The 23,070-nt window shown below is 39.9% G+C and overlaps 1 long non-coding RNA gene across 1 annotated transcript; it reads left to right on the forward strand.

Annotated features, from left to right (window-relative positions):
- The first annotated feature begins 6,786 nt into the window (after positions 1 to 6,786).
- Positions 6,787 to 13,978, forward strand: LOC117270175 (uncharacterized). Its single transcript, XR_004502773.2, has 3 exons — positions 6,787 to 7,166; positions 10,071 to 10,140; positions 13,704 to 13,978. It is a non-coding gene; the product is annotated as an uncharacterized LOC117270175 (long non-coding RNA).
- Positions 13,979 to 23,070: the final 9,092 nt, after the last annotated feature.

A 23,070-nucleotide genomic window follows, 5' to 3' on the forward strand; every position in this document is an offset into this window, starting at 1 on the left:
TTTGTGTTTACTCGGTATCTGTGCAAGCACTGATGAGATGCACAATGTCCTGGCCTGTTGGGTGAGAGCTTCCTGGGAGCCAAAACACTGGACTCTGATTAGAATGCAAGAGCAGCCTTCCTCTGCTGCTTTTTCTCTGTGTGCAGTCGTCTACAAATCATACACACACCCACAGACACACCAGCTGGTCTCTTTGAAGTCAGGTTTATGACCCTTTGAACTCTCTGACCTATAGATAGGAATACAAATGATTTGCAACCTTTATATTGTGAACCTGCCTTCTCAAAAACATGCTTCCTTATAAGGCGTCCCATGTCTGTAGCTGTATGACTATACGACATGTCCATAAACTGTTATATCAATAAATACGCTTAGACATGACGCACACTACATGTACAATACTCATAACATACTTCTTTTAAACATGAATCACACAGCTTGATCACACAATCTTCTGCAGAGGCATACTGGACTTGATTTAGCTCAGGCTGCATCCATTTACATACACTAATATGGACAGCAAAAGGTCAGAGGTTATTATGCATTGCAGTGGAAATGGAGTCAACTCATTACGCATCTTCTTGAAAGAGGACACAGCAGGAGCGCCGCCTCCGTGGGCTGAGCTCAATATTGAAGTCTGTATAGCAACAGAAAAGTCAATCAAGATTAGCTCTGTGAGGTCTCTGTCTGCTCTACACAGGAGGCCATTTTCAAAGTGGGACAGTTAAACAGTGCAGCCACACAGAGATGAACATTTTGGAGAGTTGCTCTCTAACTCAGAGCTCAAAGTGTATTTCCATCCATCAGTTTTAATGCACATTTTCATTTTTGTACAATGGGGTGCAAAGAAACATACTTGCAGAACGTATCATGGCATACGTGAAGCTTTTGACTTCAATGACGAGACAAAAAAAATGGCAGATGAAAATATTAGATCTGTGTGGACCGACTGAAACTGAAACATTCTTAAAAGTAAAGGCGGAGTCTATGACTCTGGAGAAAGATTGTTGATATCTGAACTCAAATGTCAAACAAATACACCCCTCCCGACAGTGCTCCCTCTGAAGCTCCAGTAGTATCTTCAATGTTAGTAACATTTCATTACCAGGATTCAGCGTTAGTGTTTTTTCACTTGGCCAGTTGGGTAAGTGGGGCCGAAATTTACTTGCCCAGCGTCAATATTTATTTGGTCCTACAAATTGTTTTTAAATAGTGGTTATCAAATAACAACAAAGACTAATGTTAATTTTCATGGTGTGATCAAGAGGGTAAGTATAGACAGTGCAGGCAGTGCAATTGCACTGGGGCCCATGGGATGGTGGAGTCAGGTGGGGGGCTCCAACGATGTGTTGGGTAGAGAACAGGCCCTTGTGAGTGATTTAGATTGATCAGAAATAATAAGAATTCATGTAAAATAAAAATAGTACCATCTGCTATATATGCCCTTTTTTCTGTTTCTTGCATTTGATCACGTGACAAGATGACAGTTAAGTTGCTAGTTAAGATGCAAAATCTGGCACAAGGACCCATCATACTAGCATGCACTGGGGCCCATCCTAACTATCATACACCACTGGGTGTGAGGCTATTGAAAAATGTTCCTGTTTTATCCACTTGGCTCTCAAACTTGCATCAAACCATGCAATACATGGTTGGAGTTTCACCTACATCCTCTAAAGCCACCCAACTAAACTCCTGTTTCCAGGATAATTAAAATGCTCCCTTGCACTTCAGCTCATAAACTTTGTCTGTACCTGTCGCCATTTTTATCAAGTCACCAAATGGTACTGTTCATGTGCAACTCTCAGCAGAGATGAGAAGGAAGAGAGATGGCTCACTCCTTACCTACTTTCATCATCAGCTCCTGAAAAAATAATGTGTTAAATTCTTTTGTACCACTTTCCTGATTGAGCAAGCGAGTTACTAGATTTACTAGCCCAATGTGGCAATTTACTTGTCTGGGGCGATTGGGCAGTCCTTATTGTTGAGCCCTGCAGTGCTATCATGGTGTAGATCTGCTCCTTGTGGGATTGGACGTGGAGAAGGGAGGGTAGTAGAATCTAACAAAAAATAAATTGAATAGAGTTTCTGACTGTACATTTAATATATGAAATAACCTGCCATATCTCCATCATGTTTTCTACATTGTTTTCCACCTATTGAGGTTTGACCGGCGCTCTTATTACGTGTATCTTCTTCTGACTGGTGAATTAGCATCACTGCTTATCTTAATGAAACAACTTCTAGTGTAACAGTAGTGGATAGAAATGCATTTTTTTTTGCCTGATGACTAGAAATTTGGTTAAAATGTGATCTATAGTTAGATGGAAACTTGACTGATGTACAGTGCTGAGGGGAAAAGCTGCAAGTCCTCCTCACATTCAAGAAAATAAACGGTAACCAGCCAGTGATTGGTAAATATTAAACCTGTCACTGATTCATTTCCAGTTGACTGAACAATTGATCCTTGAAGCCCTCTCACATGGACCGTTAATACCAAGCAGACCGCACACAGCAGCTTCTCTCTGCTGTTGAACACCAGAGACATTTCCTCTGCCTAGCAGGATTCTTTTTTTTTTTCATTTTCTGTTTTCCTACTTGCGTGTGGTACCCAGATGTGCTGTGAGTCACTTTAACCTTTCCCGAGCACCTTGCCTTCACATAGCATTTAACCTCAGATATGACTGCTGGATGTCTCTGCTGACCCCGCGGTGGAGGTTGGAGGCTTCTTGTTATCTTGTTACTCACACTCTCTTTCTCTTCCTCTCTCCCACACACACACACACATTTTGTCTCTCCCTCGGCAGAAGCCTTCCTGTATCACCAAAAGCTGAATCCTGATTATCAGCAATAGCGTTTTGAGAGCGTGTCCAGGAAAGAGGGGGGGCAGACACAAAGCAATGAAAGATAAAGTGAGCACCATGAGAGTGACATGAGGTAAAATGAGATATGAATATCATTATATTAGCTTCCTTGCCGTGCTTTATCTACCAGGCCTTCAGCACTCACACACCTTTTGATTGATGAACTGTCAGCAGATGGTGTTTGTCATCTCCTTCATGGAACACATCTTTCCATCAGTTACACTTAGAGGATATCTTCAAATCCTGAATTTTTATTCTCCTCTATTGCCCCCAAATCTGCAGTCAATACAAGGCCGACTGAGAAAATATTCTGTGCAGCCTGTGTCTGTGGAGCCAAGAAGCTTTTATACGTGTAAGTGAGCTCATTCATTCCAGTCCATAACAGACTACATCAACTTTGCCCACTCAGAATTGATTAAAGGAATACTTTACGTCCACCATTATCATTTGTGTATCAATTCCTCACCCTGTTATGTTGAATTCATGGAGAAAACGTTTTTCCCCACTGCCTATACAGTGAATGAAGAATGCAAAAAGAGCCTGCATTTAACAACAGCAAAACTATATCTAAACATCCCTTATCAAACTCACACAACTCGGGCAGTGTAATCCAAGTCTCATTTATTCAGTCGTACGCTCAGTAATTCCCAGACAGACCTTTCCAAGAGGAAACCGACTGTTGTTTGACTTTGGTTTTTTCAAAGGGTTAATTCCAACATGGTCTCACTCTGAAGATGTCAAAATCCCATGCTTGAGCAGTGACTTGCAGTATCAGATGCCGACAAAAAAAGCTATCCTCTAATGCTGGCATGATACATGGCCGATTGCCATTATAGTTTAACAGCACTCAGCTTTGTCAGGGGGAAATGCAGCAGAACAAGGACAAAAGTTAAGGCGGTGAAAGTCTGAGTGGGGCCAATGGGAGGGATGGTGGATGAATCCAACAAACATGGACTTTCACCCACGAGAGGAGACTTCGCCTCCTCTTAAGATTCTAAAGCCAAACCCTGTTCTTTTCTCCTAAACCTAACCACTTCCTTCTGTTGCCCAAACCCAACCATGTGTGTTTGTTGATGTAGGAAAAAAATGTCAATTCGCAGTGTTGTACTGACATAGTGCGTTTATTTTAAAGTGAAAATGGAAGTGTATCAAAGAAGAGAAATAATGTCCCAGAACGTCAACAACTAACGCACCCAGGGTACCTTGCATGTAGTATCTGGACATGGAAAGTCCACGACCAAACGTCAATATGTGATGAAGTCAGAGTGAGAATGTGTTGCTTGGGCAGTGACTTGCGGTGTCAGACACAAGGAAAAAAAGCAGTCCGCTAACATTGGCATGATACATGGCCGGATGCCGTTATAGTTTAACCGCGCACGTGTGTTAGTGGTTGAAGGGAAAAAAAAAGTCAATTGGCGGGGTTGTACCAATGTAGTGCGCTCATTTTGAAAGATACTGTGTGTAAACGTTAAATTTCCTGTGAAAACGGAAGTGTATTTTGAAAGAAGACAATGCATGTAACAGGCAGAACTTGACACAGTGTCCCAGAACGTCAACAACCAACACACCCAGGGTACCTTGCATGTCGTATCTGGACGTGGAAAGTCCATGACCAAACGTTGGTATGTGACAAGGTCGCAATGAGAATGTGTTGTTAGTTCAGATGCCCCCTAAGTCACATGTTTTGCTGTTGTTAAACACTGACCCCTATGATGTTCTCCATTTTGAGGTTTTCGTTGTTTTTTTTTTTATAATTCAACGTAACAGAGTAACTGATACACAAATGGTCTTTTGGGGAGGTGAAGTATTCTTTAAGTTCCTCTATAGTGACGAAATAAAGGGAAAATCCATTAAGTTGTCTGATAATTACAGACAAAACCTGTATGTACTTCTCAATGGGACGAGACGGCAGAATGAGGCTAATTGTTTTTCAAAGATTGTACAGCCCTGATTAGAATCTATTCCTTTGCATTCCTATACACAACAAAATAAACAACAAGATTAAAATTCCCCCAACATCTGCACAATGTAAAGTATTAGTACGGACACATTAGGGGACTAAAATGATTAGAAAGGCACAGAGCACCACAGGTTTGTCTCAATCCAATTGAGCTTCACAGTCTAGAGATAATAGCTGTCTAAACTGCTGATTAACTGCAGGGAGAGGCACATTAGATCAGATACAGTAAGTGGGGGATGTTATTAAATTTATCCAAAAAGTTCATTTTGTGGCCTCCCAATAATCATTTATCTTCATTTGTAAACACAAATGCGATTAAGACATCTTCTTCTCTCAGGTTGTTGACAAGGATTCACTTGTCACTGTGGTAAACATCAAAACTTCAGACATTTTATCCCAACATTATTGTTTTAAGCAACATTTTATTTGACATCAAACATATGACACACTCAACTGTGGATGAATACATCGCCCCATGAGAAGCTCCGTATCTTCAGTCGCTCATCTGAAACCCTCCCTCTGACTGACTCACGGCTTTGATCCCACACAAGCAGCAGGGGCCCTCTGAGGGGTCTCGATCAGCAGATTATCTTTTAACTACATCAAGAATATCCCTTTACCAGACCAGCTCCTTTGCTCTCCAATGGTAATCCGTCTGAACGAGACAGGATTAATTCTTTCCCAGAAATGCCAGCCTACGACATGAACAAGTGAAGGGGCAAAGGGAAACCTGACATCCACTCTCTGATCCACTCAAGGTCAAGGCCTCGTACGCAACAGACATTGTTGACAACTGTGCACTGAGTCGGACTCAGCTGCACACTGAACTGATCTACAGGGTTTTATATCAAACATAACAGGACACAGAGCTTCAGCCAATCAGGATGCTACTGTCAGCTGTCATTTTAGGCAGAACTGTCTTTCCTCCAACTCAATCACCTCCAGCTATCGTATCCAGAGTCCAAGTCAAGCTCAACAAAGGCTCATTCCTCCACTCATCCAGATCATCAGCACTTCTCATCTTCACCAATCTCATCTTCACCTCTACCATGACCAACGTCTAGACCCCGTTGGGTTCCCTATTCCACTATGGATTCATCACCCTCCTTAAATCATACAGTCTCTATGGGGTCTAATTGCCAAAGACTTTTCACGTTTTTCATTCATATGTGCACATGTCAATAAATATTCTTGTTACTATAAAAACGGGTCTCTTGATTGAACTAACGTAGGCAGAAAATAGATGGTTAAACAACTGGTCGATTAGTTGATCAGCAGAAAATTATTCTGCAGGTATTCTGCTCAAGTCAATTTTTTCCCCCTATCTACAATATTTTTAAAATTTAATTTTTTTTTCAAGCAGAAAAGGAAAATAATAGGATAACTCCGGTTTCTTAAAATGCTTGAATTTTGAAATTTTCTGATGTTTTAAAGGCAAACTGAATAATCAACAAAATCAGATCAGATCAGATGAAGCTATGATGAGCTCTGGACACCGCAACGTACATTAAGCAGCTCATTGTGAAAATCCGTTTTTTAGGGCTTCAAAGTCTCTTGAATTCTTAATATGGATTCAATAATACTGTTAGAATTCTGTACCCTAATAATCATAATATCTCTCCCCTAATATATTGTAATCTTGCTTGTCTTTATTGTTCTTTGGTTGGTGCAATTTAGATATTTGGAAGTCAAGTAGGGCTGCTAATGATTATTTTCATTAGGCCTACTGATTAATCTGCCACTCATTCAAGGACAGACAGATCAATAACTTACATGTAAAGTATGGAAATCACAATATGCTTTGGAGCAATCTCTCAACTCTAAAACAAGGGAAGGAACTTTAATATTTCACCACGATCTAAACCAACAGCATGAAATAATTATTATACAAAAGTCATTCCACCCAGCCACAGCTGACCTCTGCTACAACCATTAATCACAACAAGATGGTGAAAGATACTTTATACAGTGACAGAAAAAGCTGAAAATTAAACACAAGATTATAAACAGAGAGCAAGAAAATAGTCATCAGTAGCAGGAGGTCTGCAGCCTCATGAAATGAAATGGTCCACTACAGGTGAACACAGCCAACAGGTGAACTAATGATGTTCAAGCTCAAAACAACTTTATGAAAAATCGCCAGAAGACCACGTGGAAGGCAGCAGCAGGACTTGTTTGAACTTCAGGTGTGTGGTCATTAGCTGATACCAGCTAACGTGTCCATTGCTCGTAAAACGGTTAGCTAGCTAAGTGCTAGAAGGACAAATACAAAAACTCGACATGGAAGGCCGGCTATGGAGCTCACATTTACCGGTATTTCTCCTGGAGTCACATGTTGACAGGTGAGCTTGCTAATGACAATGCTAACGCTAAACAGCAGAGGCAGAAGAAGCTAACACAGTAGCAGGGTTAGCAGTTAGCGAACTAGCTACGTAACGTTAGCAGTAGCAGGGTTAGCAGTTAGCTAACTAGCTACGGAACGTTAGCAGTAGCAGGGTTAGCAGTTAGCTAACTAGTTACGTAACGTTAGCCGTAACATTAGCAGGTGTAGCAGTTAGCTAACTAGCTACGGAACGTTAGCAGTAGCAAGAGCCTAATTTTATCACTGCTTTAATGAATTACATCTGACAGTCCTGCAGTGGTGCAAGTGTTATCATTAGTAGTATGCGATACCACAATTTAAATATACTCTGTTAGACTTACTTAAATGAAAGTAGAAATCAAGAATATCTACTGAAAGTAAAAATGCTTTCTATGCCACCAAAATAGGCTTTGTGTCGTTACATTAATATCTATTATACTATTTAATTGTTACTGATGCAATCACATATAAGATTTATTTTAAAGTTGCAGCTGGCAGTACCCTAATAGTAGAGCTAATTGTAGTAACTCAGAATTGTACATAGTAGGCTACTTGAATAAATCTACTTTGTCACTCTCCACCACTGCAGTTCAACAATAACCCTTAATGTCTGGAGGTTATAATGCTCCGTTTGTGTTCCAACTGTTTTACAGAGGTGTTGATTCAGCTGTGCAGAGGATGTAGTTTGAGCTCTGTTGCATTTTACTGACAGGTGTTTCTCTTATTCTCTCCGCACCATTTACTGTACATCAGTAAGGACAGGCTGGATAACAGCTCAGCATAATGTAATACAAATCAACTGCACCAAACTCTACACCTTCCAAAATGATCATACAGTTCAGTCAACACCTCTTAAAAACTTGGTCATATTACCCTTCAGGAAGGAAGGCTATATTGCATTAAATAATTAATTAATTTCAAAACTGTTACACAATAATATCATCTGTCAATCTGTCAATCAACTAATCATTTCAGCTGTACCAAGAGCCATGAGCATACATTTAATTACATGGGTCACGTAGTGGAATAATTCCCCTCTAAGCTCAAATGATATCACGCTATGGACAACTGTGCAAGCAACAGACTTTTCCCACACAGTCTGGTTCAGATCATTTACGTAATTAAAGAGCAATAAATGGAAAATATTCTATTACAAGTAGTGGTCCAGCATTTAAAATTTTACTTACATTTTAATATGCATAGCTACTGTAGCTGTCGGGTAAATTTACAAAATGAATGATACACCCTCATCCCCTCTGAAATGTGGAAGTCAAAGGTAATACAAAAAGGAGATGCTAAGTCTCTAAGTACTTCAATACTTGAGTAAATGTATCTAGTTACTTTCCACCACTGGTGTCACATGCATCCTCACAATCTCACTTACTCAAAATGCCACTTCTGCCTGATGCTATATCTGATGTTTACATTTTACGGGCATGTGACTAGATTATTGAACTCTAATGTAATGAAATGAAATGATATATGATTACATAAGTGCACCACAGATCATGACATTGTGTTATATCATCAGTTTCCAAAGGAAAAGAGCAGCCAGTTGATAGGGTCCATTGTGGATGAATATTTTCTTTCGGAGAACTGCTTACAACAATAAACAGCTACAGAGCAATATTGTCGGATTATATTTGATCTGAGGGACTGACGTCGGCTTTGTTTTTGAGCATGACTGACCTGAATCTGGTTTGACAAATCTCACATGTGAGGGCATCCAATTTTAACACCGCATACCGATGAAAGGTCACATTCATTCTGATGATCTATAAAGTAAGATAGACTGTGTGTATGTTCTTGTCACCCGAACAGATTTTCCCCTTTTTGCTGATATGACTCGTGTCTTAAAAAATTGTATTTGAGAAATGTAACAGCAGCGTTTATTTAGCAGCACTTATTTTGGACATTTTGTTCCACAGGAGTACGCTGAACTGCTCATCTTATTTCCATGCAGATAGTGTCATGATCTTAGCAATGATGCTACTTTAGGAAACATGAATTCAAAGTGTGAGTATTTTGTACCTGCTTTTACTATGTGCATAATCTGAGAATGGCTGCTGTGTGTTTGCAGGAACACATTGTGGTAATGCATTTTTTTCACGGTGCCTAGATGGACTCAAATCCTGGTCATTCAGTATCACTTAGTCATCACTAAAGTAAACTGTAATCTGGTCAGTTGGAGGGCAAAAGGATGTAAGAGGTTTCCCTCTGGTGTAGAGCCCTATCCTAGACTCCATGGACATGTGACACCTAATGCCTCCTACGTAACAGTAAATAATCCTGCCATCGTTAAACCCAGCCAGATTAAAGCAAATCCCTTATGAATTGATTTTTTGTTGTAGTTTTCATAACCATATTAATGATATTATGATGATTCTCCCCTTCTTTTGCCTTCTGTGAATCATCCGGACAAACATGTTAACAGATTGCAGAACTGTCGTGGCTGCCGCATACAGCGCAGAGTCAGGCGTACACCTGTCGCACCATAGGGAAACAAACAACAGTGTATGGAACTCAGGCTGGCTAACGTAGCACATTAAGATGTACAAAACATGTATTTGTAATTTAATGGATTGAGAAGTGAATGACCTCTGCAGCCTGTTAAGTCTAAGCTGTGGAATCCGGAACCGTCTGTTAGACGACATAAGCTTTTTTTTCTTTTTTTCCGAATAAAATATGAAAGGGATCTGATGTAATTCTATTATGGTACTGCTACTGCTGCTAGTTCCTCTGCTAGTGCTTTTACTACCACACCTACTACTTCTAATGTCATGAAAAGTACTCAGACTACCACTTGTACTATTTTACCATTACTTGATTGGAATTTTCTTTAGTTTGTGTAACACTAAACTTTCTTTTTTCCCCCTACTCTAAGAGAGATTAGACTCCTGGCTGAGCGACTGACCAGCACTGCTGCAGATGGGACGACTACACTGGGAGTACAGGTGATCCATTATTTCCACATACGCTGTGTCCTTTATACACGACCGGCAGAGTTCAGTGTCACACATGGGAGGAACAGTGGGCTATTGTTCATTGTACAGTTCCCTTGTCAAGCTCAGTATTCACAAAATTCAATTCAGTTCAAAACAGTTATTTGTCCCTGAGCGGACAATGTGCAGAGGCACGTAGAGAAGGTTACACATACAATAAGTTTTAAAAAATACATACAAATGTAAATACATAAATGCAAAAATAAGCCATACATGCTATTTTAATGACAATGGTCTTAGAATGAAAATGATAGTAAAGTGCAAAAAAAGCTGTATGAGAATGAAGATACTGGTTTTACAATCAACATTTCAGATACAACCTACCCACTATCTTTCCAACAACTTCCCACCTACATTAACTCCCAGTTCTTTTTATTTCTGTTGCAGCATGTCAACACGTCTTAAAGTCTCCCCTTGTCTTAGGTCAACAGATTAATTTTCCCATCTGTGGCATTCACAACTCATATTGTGCAGTTGACTCAGCTCCATGCATGACAGATGTCTTATGCAATCCTGATGTAATCTGGCATTAAGGTTGGATGGATGGAGACTTTGTAAATTATTTCTCTTTGTGCCATCACAGTTGTCTTAAGCAGGAGATATTTGTGGTGTGTTTTACACGCAAGACCTAGATTCTGAGAAGTGTTGTTGTAGTGCAGATTTGTGCCCCAATGTGCCCTCAGACAGAGCATGCTGAACTATTCTTAAGGACATTCTTAAGGACAACCAACAGTGTTTCTTTTTTGTCTGTTTTAAGATCCATGGTTTTGTGAAATTGTCTTAAACACATTACTATTATTTATACACAATTAAAATAAATAAAATAAAATAATAATTAAATTTTTTAAGCGACAATATTAATAAGGATGTGCTCTGTCTTTTACATATAGATGCTACAGTATTGTAAACCGGCCACTAAGCAGCATTTTATGTATTCATGAGATTTCTGACTGTATGTCAGTCTTCAAACTAGAACGCAAGATAAAAGACAATTGTGGTGTCAAGAGTATCATTTCATTTTTTGTGAAAATCATGAATACATAATATAAGACTGGAGCCTCACTGGTGAGATGAAAGCCTGTTCAGGGTTAAACATAAGCATATTTAAAAAAAAAAAAAAAAAAAGGCCATCTGCGTGACCTGACATCCCCCCTCATGTGCAGAACCTGCCCTCGCTGCTCTGACAGAAGCTATGTGATAATCGAATGGTTTCCCATGTCATCGGGAGGAAGTATTACATCACAGAATGAATGCACATGTACAGATGTGATGTAAAAGTAACCAACCAGACACTGATGATCAGCCTGAAGTAATAATGGGCACACTGAGTGGCCATGTGGCTGTTACGCAGTCAGTCACCCGCAGCAGCAAGGTTGCACAACTTTGAACCCAAAGGTGCTTTAACTAATACATAAAGCAACAGTACATTATGTTCACTAATTCTAACCTAAAGAGGGCTGGAACAGTCTGTTTCATCATGCAGTCCATCCAATATCTCAACAACTATTAGATGGATCACCATGAAGTTTTGTGCAAACATTCGTGATTCCCAAACATTGGGCATCATTCACTGAAATGTGTGTAGAAATGTTCTCACATTGCACACCAAATAAGTGTGCATGCAAAATTACTCTCAGATTCATAACATGTGCACTGGCCAAATTTTTTCTTACTGCGTGGCGCTTACGATTTGTGCTAAATTTAGGTTCTTATGTCTATTTTGCAAGTGTTGGTGCTGCTTTTTTTTTTGGTTGGCTTTGGATGGAGAACGTCAAAAAGTATGGTTGCGAGTCACTCACTGGGATGAGGACATCAACTCATTGTCTGTAAACTCTCCTCTTGCGGATTCCTGCTAGCTAGCTGCTTGTTAGCCAAGTTGAGATTTCAAATGTAATGTAGTAGGCTTGTGCCGGTTTGAAAATTTTCCAACCGGTTTGATTTAAAGCCAAATATCTAACCGAACCGATATATCGAATTATATACCTAATTTTACCACTGGGGGTCGCATTTGAGCTATTTTTCCCAATAAAAGCCCATTATAGGTGTAATGCGCTTCCAATCCACTAGGTGGCGGTAATGTCGTTTTAACCACCAATACACACAAGGTTACACAAGAAGAACAAGCAGAAAGACACTTCTCTCGCAGCAGCAGCAGACAGCAGAGCGGAGCTGCGGAGTCCGCAGTCCGGGGAGCCTCTAAGACAAACTAAACAAAACACTTGTAGGCTCCTCCACTTCATTTGTAAACATACATAAACCTTATTAAGTTGTCATAATGCATGTTACAATGAAAAATAAGTTGAATATAGTCCCTTGACTCAGCTGATGTGAAAAGCCACTGTCACTGGTGTGACAGTGGAAATGAGAAGTGTTGTCCTGGGCCTACTCTGGATCACTGCATCCATTCAGAGGTGGCTACAGTGCACCTCGTCCGTGCTTGGGAGGAGTGACCATGCGGAAGTCTTGATGAGGTCGGGATGTGTGGACAGTTGAATCATTCCACAGCCAGAAGCCATAGATTACCAGAACCCTCCAGAAACATGGACAGTTATAAACAGCAGCCAACAACATAAGAAGACGTAACAAAGGACTTAATTACAGAGCACAAGTTAGAGGAACTGATGGGATCACATTTGACTGGAGTTGTACCTTGTATAGTTCCATGCCACAAATAAATGCTTGATTGAATCATTCTAATTGACAGGCGTGTACTCGCTATTTGCAAAAAGCATTCTGCCACGCCCCCATTTCTCTATGTTAGGAAATACGTCCAAGTCCAGTCTCTTTCCTACTGAAATGTCCCTATAGCCAGAAAAAAGATGATGGACAGGACTTGAGCCTGAGTTATTGGGTGAGAGCGGTGTTTGGGATGACTGACGGCATTCCAGGGAATTGCATTGCTTGGCAGTCAGAAACGGCTGATAAGCAATTCATCACTTTCTTTAAGACTTCCTCTTCCGTATGCTGGTCATTCTGGCTAATCTACATAAACTGATATCTGCATATGAGTGCAGATACATTTAAAAGAACTAACAAATAAGTAAATTGTCATCAGATGATGGCTGATGGGCTCTGACGTTGCATTTTGGCCAGTGCATTTTCCACAAGCACTCTTCACCTGCCGCTCAAATCTGATTCGGCAATACTACTCAGGCTACAAACGGACTCCAAGTGGAAGAAACACTTTGCGTACCAAAATCTTGTCCCGTTGCCTAAAGATTCTGTATATCTATGCAGATATCTGTTTGCTAATTACTAAATGCAAGCATGCTAACACTAAATTAAGATTGTTAATATGATAAATATTTTACCTGCTGAACTGCATGTTGGCACTTTTATTGTGAGCATGTTAGCATGCCTCTGTAGCCTCTTAGCCTTGTTGGGAAGTGCTTGGTTCAGCCACACCAAATAAACGTATTGTAAAACATCTTTTCAGATTTTTCAATGTTTATAACTGATAAAAGAAAATCAGTTGATTTATTTATGATGAATCAACCATCTCACATTTTCTGTAGAAATTCTGTGAAGCAAAACGGCAGATGACTCATCGCAGATGTTGCTTCGGAGCTTCTTGAGATTCAGAAGTGGAAACCCAGAGCCCTCCTTTTTGTGCGCTGCCATCTAATTCACATCCTGTCCATTTGTAAGCAACCAAACATGCCATGACGATTTATGCAGCTGACACATGGCAACCATTAATCAGGTATTCGCCTGCGACTGGGAGTGGTGATAAGGCCAATGGTTGAGGGATGAATGCTGGTAGGGATGAAAGGACATTAAATTTTTTCTCCTTTACAGTACATTTGTCATATTGATTTAATTGATTTATATAACAAAGAGGCCAGATGAGCTCTCTCTCTCTTTCTCTCCTGTCGAGTGTGTATTGTGTGTGTCTTTGCATGTATTCTGTGCTGAGATGTTTCTCTGGAAAGTTTCTCTTTGTCATCTTGACATTGGAGGAAAGCTATTTCTGGATCAGTGTTTGCTTTTGACTCCAACGTAGCATCCCAGAGGTTTTATTTACAAGAGGGAAACTGTTGGGTTACTTGACATACACAACTGGCCAAACCTCAGATGACCTGAACACAACGACCTCAGAGTAAAAAATCAATGATTATTATTAGACGAGGGAAAGTCTTTTATGGATTCCAAATTCTTATTTTTCAGTAGGTAAACAGAGCAAAATCTATTATTCATCACATTTTATAAACCATCTCTAATCAATATTTGCCTCACCTAAAGCCAGCACACAGAGCTAAGTTAATGGTTTGTTTTGTACAGATAAAACACGGATAAAGTTCTGTCTGGTTTTGAGGTTACTCTACTGAGGGCAGACCTTTGTGTGGATATGACACATTTCAAACTACACCACTCCAATCACTGACAATCACTTTCTTCTTTGCTGATTCTCTCTTTTAGAAAGTGGTGCCGTCTGTGTGAAGTGTAAAACTCTTCAGTTCAGTTCAGATCTTTTTGTACCACGGAGGAAATTCTTTTTTCAAGGCAACATGAAAACACAATCAGACGGTAAGAGAAATCAAGACATAAAAAGTGCCGGTGCTAGACATGCAAAACCAAGTACCACAAAGTTCAGGTAATATAAGCAAAGAAACAGTGACAGTAAGAACAGGGATAAAACAAAATACTAAGCTGTAACGGGAACCAAGAGGCAGGTCATGGTGCATCAGAATTAAGAGTGTTTACTGCACATCGGATAAATGGTTTCTTATTTTCTGCAGCTGTTATCTCTGACCAGACTGGGAAGAAAGGTCAGATTCCTTAAAGAAAGGATTGTCTGGATTTGCAGTGATGCTGTTTAGCTCTTTGTGTTGTCAGCCAGCTGCTGGCTAATTTTTTGACTCAATAATGTTGTCCAGTTGATTCATTTGAATTCCCATACCAAAAAATCAGTGAGATGGTTGGGACTGATTCTCTGATGGATCTGTAAAACAATTTGTCTACTTTAAAAACATTCACAAGAGGGATGGGCATGAGTACTCGAGTACTTGATTGTGACGTCAGTATTTGTTAAACATAAAACATTTTTTGTTTTGCTTTGTTAGAAAAACATATAATAAATGTAAACATAAATTGGCCATGGTCAATATTAAAAGTTTACTTTTTTTTAATGAACGCAGTGACATTATTGCCATCTATGAATATCTGCACAGATCCATCAGGGTCTCCCACACATTCATTTATTTGTGGTGGCCTGCCACAATCACAACACCTGGCGCTACATTTTGATTTTCTGTTTTGAGAGCTGGACCGGTCATTAGGAGCACTGTTGGAATATACATACTGTTCGGATATTCATTGCACCCCTCTCTTGGAGTGCAGATGGTATGCTGGGCAGATGGAGCAGCAGAACACCAGGCAGAGTGAAAGGGACACTGAACCATTCATTATGTGTTGTCTAAAAGTTTGCTTTTGTTGGCTTCTGCAGCAGTGGCTCCTCTCATACTTCGATCTGATCAGCTGTGATTGGATCAGCTGATGAAATATCAACCTCGTGACCCAAAGTCCACAGAGTGCTGCAGAATATAGGGGCACAAAGAAAAAAAACAACAACAAATAAATGTTCAGACCCTAATACAGGCAGAATTACAATTGGGCATAAGAGTGAAGTTTAGAAGTATTTTGACAAAATGAATTAAATGAATGTGCAGTGCAATCTTTTTTACATTACAATGGCATATCATAGAATAACTAGTTCACTGATTGACCATTTGCACATTAAGCACAGGGGGAAAACAGTGGTAACAAATAAGAAGCAATCTCTCATCACCTCATTTGCTAGCAGCGTTAGTATATCCCTTTGTGATGCCACCAGAATCCTTGTCAGTATACTGTATCAGTTGTCTGAGAAGGTGTAAGTCTGTGTAAGGTTAATTACGGTGTCTTTGAGATCATTAACCACAGGCCCATGTATTAACTCATTTCCTCAGATCTGTGAATTTAAGAAATTGCCTGACCTTGTATGAACTTACATGGTTTTTAGAGAGAATGAACAGTAGTGGGGACAGGAAACAAGCCTTTGGAGAGCCTGTGTAGGACAGAATATCCCTTATCCTGACCCTCTGAGGTCTGCAACTGAAAGAGTCCAAAAATCCATGAAATCAATAATTAGAAGATGTAGCAGGTGTTAATTCTATTAAAAACACAGGAAATCAATTAAGAAATGTTTGTGTGCTGACAAGATGCTTGTACAGATAATTAGACAGTGAAGTGGCCGCTGTGTTAACCACCCCTCTGTTTTTATAAGGGATCAAGGGAACCTTCAAATCTGCCGACCAGCTGCACTTTGACCAGTCTCTCAAATGCCACTGGCCTGAAGTCACCGAGCTCCAAGAAATACTTTTCATTAAAAGCTCTTAGAGCCAACTGCTGGTGACAGTAAGCTGGGATTTGCCCAAAATAATGAAAGAAAATGGATATGTACAGTATGTGATTTATAGTTAGCACAATGACTGGGATGGGAATGCTTCATGAAACATTGGACTACAGGCTAAATTGAAAACACTCTATGTCTTTTACGACCTTGTAGTACTGTAATGCGGAGTCCAGCAATTCACCTGTCACATTTTGTGCTGCAACACATACAATATTATTCAGAGACTGTTTGAGCTCAACATTCTTGGCTGGCTCAGCAAAGTAGTCTCTCTCATCTCACAGAACAGAACAGTTGCCATTTTGTTTTTGTCATCTTGACACTAGTGAGAATAGACACATTATAGAACAGGAAGGTATTGTCATATTAGTTATAATGGGAATATTGGTTCCTGTTTTTTAATTGCATACATGCAGAGTATGAGAGAAATGATGAGAAGTGATTTTTAGTAGTTCAGTGTTTATAATGCGTCATTTCCATGTAATTCCAACAGCTAATCAAATTTTAGCAACTGAGTACTCTTTTTTTTATAGTTCTAATCATCTTTTGATAGATGAAAAGCACACAACCACGCATCCTCATAATCAGTCTTTATATATAGTCACACGCATCAATTCTTTTACATGTTCCTTTTGGGTCAATTGTCCGGATTAACTCCTGGATGAAGTCAGTAACATCCTGACAATACGCAAATACATTATCACTTTTTACTGGATGTTTTTTTGAGTGCAAGTATAAAAGAAAACAAACAAAAACTAGTATATAAGTAGGTTTTAATGTGTTATGTTCCTTTCCCTGATTTTGCTCTATTTTCCATTTTATCTGGAAACCTTGTTGTTGTTCTGTCTTATTTAGAATACATGTAAATGCATATTTAATTTTGGCATCAGGCTCTATCTCCCTGCCAACGCAGCATGCAGAAAATCAGCACGAACTGACTGGGGATTCATCCACAGGTGGATGGCAGCAAGCTGTTGCGGAGTGATTGCACTGGAAGCAGCAGCAGCAAAGATTGAGCAACTCTATTTGACAGCTCAAATAGACTTTTTCAGTTGGTAATGGCACTTCACAAATTCAGCCAAGACACAGGCAGGTCAGAACACGGCACCACTTAAGTTGTCAGGCTGATTTTTCTCCGCAGGCTTGTTTCAATTCAGCACTAAAATGCTCTATTTGGATGTTCCTGAGCACTGTTCAGTCACGCTGAACACTGTAGGCATAATATTTGAAGCACCCAACCCAGGTTATTGTTGCCGTATATAAATGAAAATTGTAATTCTGATAGATGTCATGCCAGGCCAGTGTTAGAACTACTGTAGTGTATGTAAAGTGCAATAGTCTGCCAAACTATTCACCAAAAGGAAAAAATGAACCACACCAGGCCCTGAATCCACCTAATCCAGCTTTTTGCATGCACATTTTTACAGACAAACACTGTGAGTTGCTAATGTTGCTGTAGTGAGAAGTTAGTAGAATGAGATGCCCGACCAGGCAGGTAACATTATGTTGTGTTTTTTTGTAACAGCATTGTTTACGTACAGCATGTGCTCTGTCTGTTGACCTGTATTTTCTCTGACACCCAAAATATGTCGATGATGCTGATTTATTCCCCTGTAAATAACGTTATCCTCATCGTCTTTCTCTCTGCTGGTTGCTGTCTGCCTTCCACTGTTTGACGGTGACACAGAATTTCAAAACAAGAACGTAACCTAGAGATGACGATATGGATTGATGTTTTCACTTTGCATCTGTGACATTGGGTCATTAATCATTGAATCAATAAATCAATCCAGATGGATGGATCGTTACACATCTAAAAGATAGCATGGCTAAGAATAGATTTAAATGCACAAGAAAACAGTTTCCAACCTCTTATTAGAAAAATTAGAAATATATTATCATACTTTAATCTGTCCTGAGTTCCTGTTGTGTCTGCTTTCCATTCAGCAACTTTCTACTGTTCTCTTTGTATTTCTGTCGACCAGTGTGGTCAGACAAAGAGCATGGATACCAAGAGGCGAAGCTCAATAGAACGCCCCATAGCAACAAATTCCCCCATGGTTTCGTCCTACCGCCGCCATTTTGGACCGTCAGCAGACCGCAGCAGACCTGCTTGCATACAAAAAAAAAAACACAGACAAACTGAAGTATATCGCTATTAATTATGCTTACAATGCTACTCACCTCGTGATAGCTTGGTCACAGCTGCTTTTTCACGTTTTTGTAAAGCAAAATATAGACTTTAAAAAAAAAAACAAAACGAGGAAAAACGGCCGAGATGGCATCTCTGCATATTACATCCACTTATGAGAAGATTAACTTAATTACTCCTTCAAAATCACCCCATAAGCCAATCTACCAAAAAATAAATAAATAATAAAAAAAAAAAATATTTACAGTTTGTACAGTAAGGGGACAGTAATAATAATAATAATAATATATAAGCTATTTTAATATGATATATTTTAATGCTAAAGCAGTAATCAGTTCTGATATAAATGGTCCAAGAGGCCATATATAGGTCTATATAAACATATATACATATATCTTCCCACGAAAACTGGCATATTAAATTGATATTAAAACACTTTAAAACTTACACTTCAGGAGTTCTTACCTGTCGGGATCCTTCGGGAAACGGTGGAAGGCCAGGTGCGGGGTGTTCCACTGATAGCTGTTGCAGTTAATTGCACTACACTGTTTTCTTTTACGTTTTTTCTCCTCTCTCCTTGACATCTTGCATGTTGTCTGGGCGCAACAGTCCAAGCTCAACAGTCCAAAATGGCAGTAGCGCTACCGCAGCGCCCCTAGTGGCTGTTGGCAGAAATTCAACGGCGCTTCGCCTCTTGGTATCCATGCTCTTTGGTTCAGATTTGTCGCAGCTCCCTCTGGGACCACAAAAGGCTTTATACAAGAGATGTCTCAATCAAGTTTTATTGTCCCTCAGTCTCCATCCGAATCATTATATATTGAGTATCTGCTGAAAAATAGTCTCAATCTGATAATTATATTTTCCTAGAGTGCACACTTCAAGTACATTTAAGTTATTAAAATCAATCCAAAATATATGCTTGACATTTGAATAGCTCTGCAATGCATTAAGAAAAAGTCACCAACCAAGCTGTTCCTTAATGTTTTTTTCTTTTCTTTTTTTTCATTTAAAGTATTAAATAACAAATCCTCTCTGTAATCCTTTTGGCATTGTCACTGTCTCAAGGGAATTTCTTTGACCCTTTAAAGGGATAGTGCACCCAAAAATGAAAATTCAGCCATTATCTACTCACCCATATGCCAACGGAGGCCCTGGTGAAGTTTTAGAGTCCTCACATCCCTTGCGGAGATTGGCGAGGGGAGCGGCTAGCACACCTAATGGCTGACGGCGCCCCAGACTAACTTCCAAGAACACAAAATTGAAACCACAAAGTGACTCTAACATGCTCATCCGTAGTGATCCAAGTGTCCTGAAGCCGTGATATAATAAGTTTCGAAAAACGTCATTTGAACTCAGAGAAACAGTCAGAGCTACAGGCTACAGTGAGGCTAAAAACAGAGTTCATATGACGTTTTTCGAAACAACTTTTTATGTCGGGGCTTCAGGACACTTGGATCACTACAGATGAGCATGTTGGAGATACTTGGTGGTTTCAATTTTGTGCTCTTGGATGTTAGTCTGGGGCGCCGTCAGCCATTAGGTGTGCTAGCCGCTCCCCCCGCCGATCTCTGCAAGGGATGTGAGCACTCTGAAACTTCACCAGGGCCTCCGTCAGCATATGGGTGAGTAGATAATGGCTGAATTTTCATTTTTGGGTGCACTATCCCTTTAAGAGAGTATTCTCTAGTGTTTTTTGCTTTAGTACAGCGTCTTCCGGAGTTACCTGAATAAACTATATTCTGTTGTGTTTATTCTCATTGTCTGTACGTCTTTTGTGCGGATTAAATTAATAAATTGTTCCTTTTGGCTCTTTGCTTACAGGGCTTTCGTTGAACTTCCAGAATACCAGGCATCACAAGCCCCTTTAACACTGCTTGTTCAAGGTGGGAATGTTACACTGTTGTACCACCTTGCCGTTTTGTGTCAAAGGTACTATTGCGGAATGGGGGAACAGAGTTGTCTTGTTTTTAAGCAGGCAGTGGAGGTAGTAACATCTCTGAATTGACATCTGTGTTTAAGGGACAGCCAGCAGGATGGGATGAATGTGAAGTTTTGACAATGTGTTATGTGTGTGACCCACTGCTGGGAGATTTTAAAAGCAGCTAGCCGCAGTTAGCAGCTAACTCTAAGACAGAGAACAGCAACTGCAAATGTCCACAAATTGGGGAGGCAATGAGGTCCAGGACCGTCTTGAAATAGGGATGGGAAATGACTGTTATCGTCATGTTATGTCACTGTTTAGAATGTGCTACCCAATATCTGTGTTATGTGTTACACCTGGGACCGAAGCTGTTGTGCTACACGTCACACTTCTGCTTTGTTTTGCTTCCAAAACATTGGCATGCTATCTTAAATCACACACTGGGATGGCATTATGCCGGTGTTGTTTGGTATACAAAAGCAAAGCCAGTGTAATGAAGGTTTTTTGAGTATACCATGTCCTGAGTATACCAAGTCCTGATCAGATACTTCTATTTTCCTGGATAATACAGCTTCACAGTGCACACTTCAAGTACATTAAAGTTATTCACATCAATTCAGTGTGGGCTATAGTCTGTGTTTGACAACTGCAGCTTTGCAATGTATTTGGGGAAAAAAATCCCTGCATCCAGCTGTTCCTTCAAGTTATTTATTTATTTATTCAGAACAAAATTAAAAAGTATTTAAAAAAAAAAACCTCTGTAATCTTTTTGGCCTTAGAGCTGTCTCAAGGGAATTTATCTGCCCCTTTTAAGAGGAGTATTCGCAAGCGTTTGTTTCTTCAGTGCAGCCTCGCCTGAGTTACATAAATGAATTGTGTTTCACTGAGTGTTTATTATAGTCATCTGTACATCCTTTGTGTGGATTAGGCTACATTAATATATTACTCTTATTGGCCTTTTGCTCACAGGGCTTTTGTTGCGTTGCACTGGTGTGGTGTGGTTGCCATCAGTTCTGCACTGCTGTCCATCACCGCGGTGAAACACCATGCGACTTAGATGACAATAAGTGCTCATTACTTTGGTAATTAACATAAACAATCTCATATTGCATTTTACTCTCATTATGGGGTGCGTGTGTGGTGTTATACCAGGGCGGGGCTCAGCCTCTAGTCTCAGTCACACACGGGAGCTCAGCAGAAAGAAGGAAAGACAGACAGACAGCAGAGACTGGCAATGGCTGCACTTGTTTTGTTGCTGTGCATGAAAGCTTTGTGAATAAAAACACCAGCTGATGTAAAACAAATTATATTCTTTGGCTATGTATAGATCAATAAAGCTGACTCCAGTCAATTAAAAAATGCCTTGATCGCCTCTAGTGATCAGATCGTGACCCCTAATAAAAAGGGCTATAGATGACAAACAGGCAAAATACAAGATAGTCCATCACTGAGCTTAAATGAAACGAGTGCTCATAACTTACTGTAAATGGTCTCCTGCTGTGTGTTGCTGTCATCTATGGTGTGTGGTTTCACCTCAGAAAGGATTTGGCCCCTGCTCTCTCTCTCTCACACACACACACACACACACACACAGAGTGGAGAGACAGACAGACAGCGAACAGTTGTTGACGGCTGTAATCTCTGCATTATTGTGCATCAAGGCTTCAAGAGTAAAAACACCTGTGTGACAGTTGGCGTAAAACAAAGGACCAGATCAGGCTGTACATAGCTCAATATATCTGAACCCGATGAGTTAAAAAATGCCTTTATCAGCCCCGATACCAATCTTTGAGATTGGGTTTTGACATCCCAACTTTATACACCTTTTGTAACTGACATTTGCAGTCATACATGTCAAGACCTGTGAACAGACTTTGATATGTAAAATCGGTGGAGTTCCCCTTGAAGAAAACTATGACAAGTCTGATGATGTGTTGATGGATGTCTGGTCAAGGAAATCAGGTTCAAAAGTCGGCATTACCTTAGCTGAGGATGTCAAGTTAGAACAATCTGTATGTTATTTTTGTTCTTTTACATTTTATAATTTATTTTACAGTGAATTAGAAATGTCTTTATTTTTGTGTTATTCTGGATAAAGAGAACAGTTTCTACATTCTGATGATTTAGCCTCATCATAAAGTAGAAAATGCCACAAGAGAAACTCCCCTCAGGCTGAATGCTCTGAACCATAAACTCCTGTACTTCATACATCAGTCATCCAATAAAGAGAGTATGTACCCTCCGTCCATCCATGCCATAAGTTAACATATGACGCCAAATTGAATTCTGATGAACAGATGAAATGAGGGTTTTTTTGCTGACCTGGTGAAAGTCATTCATGCATTCATCTCATAACGGCTGATTTACTGAAACCCTCTCTACCACTGCCTCAATCAAAATCAAACTGCAGACTTGCAG

Source organism: Epinephelus lanceolatus, chromosome 19 (genome assembly GCF_041903045.1).
Source record: "Epinephelus lanceolatus isolate andai-2023 chromosome 19, ASM4190304v1, whole genome shotgun sequence".
Classification (NCBI taxonomy): Eukaryota; Metazoa; Chordata; class Actinopteri; order Perciformes; family Serranidae; genus Epinephelus; species Epinephelus lanceolatus.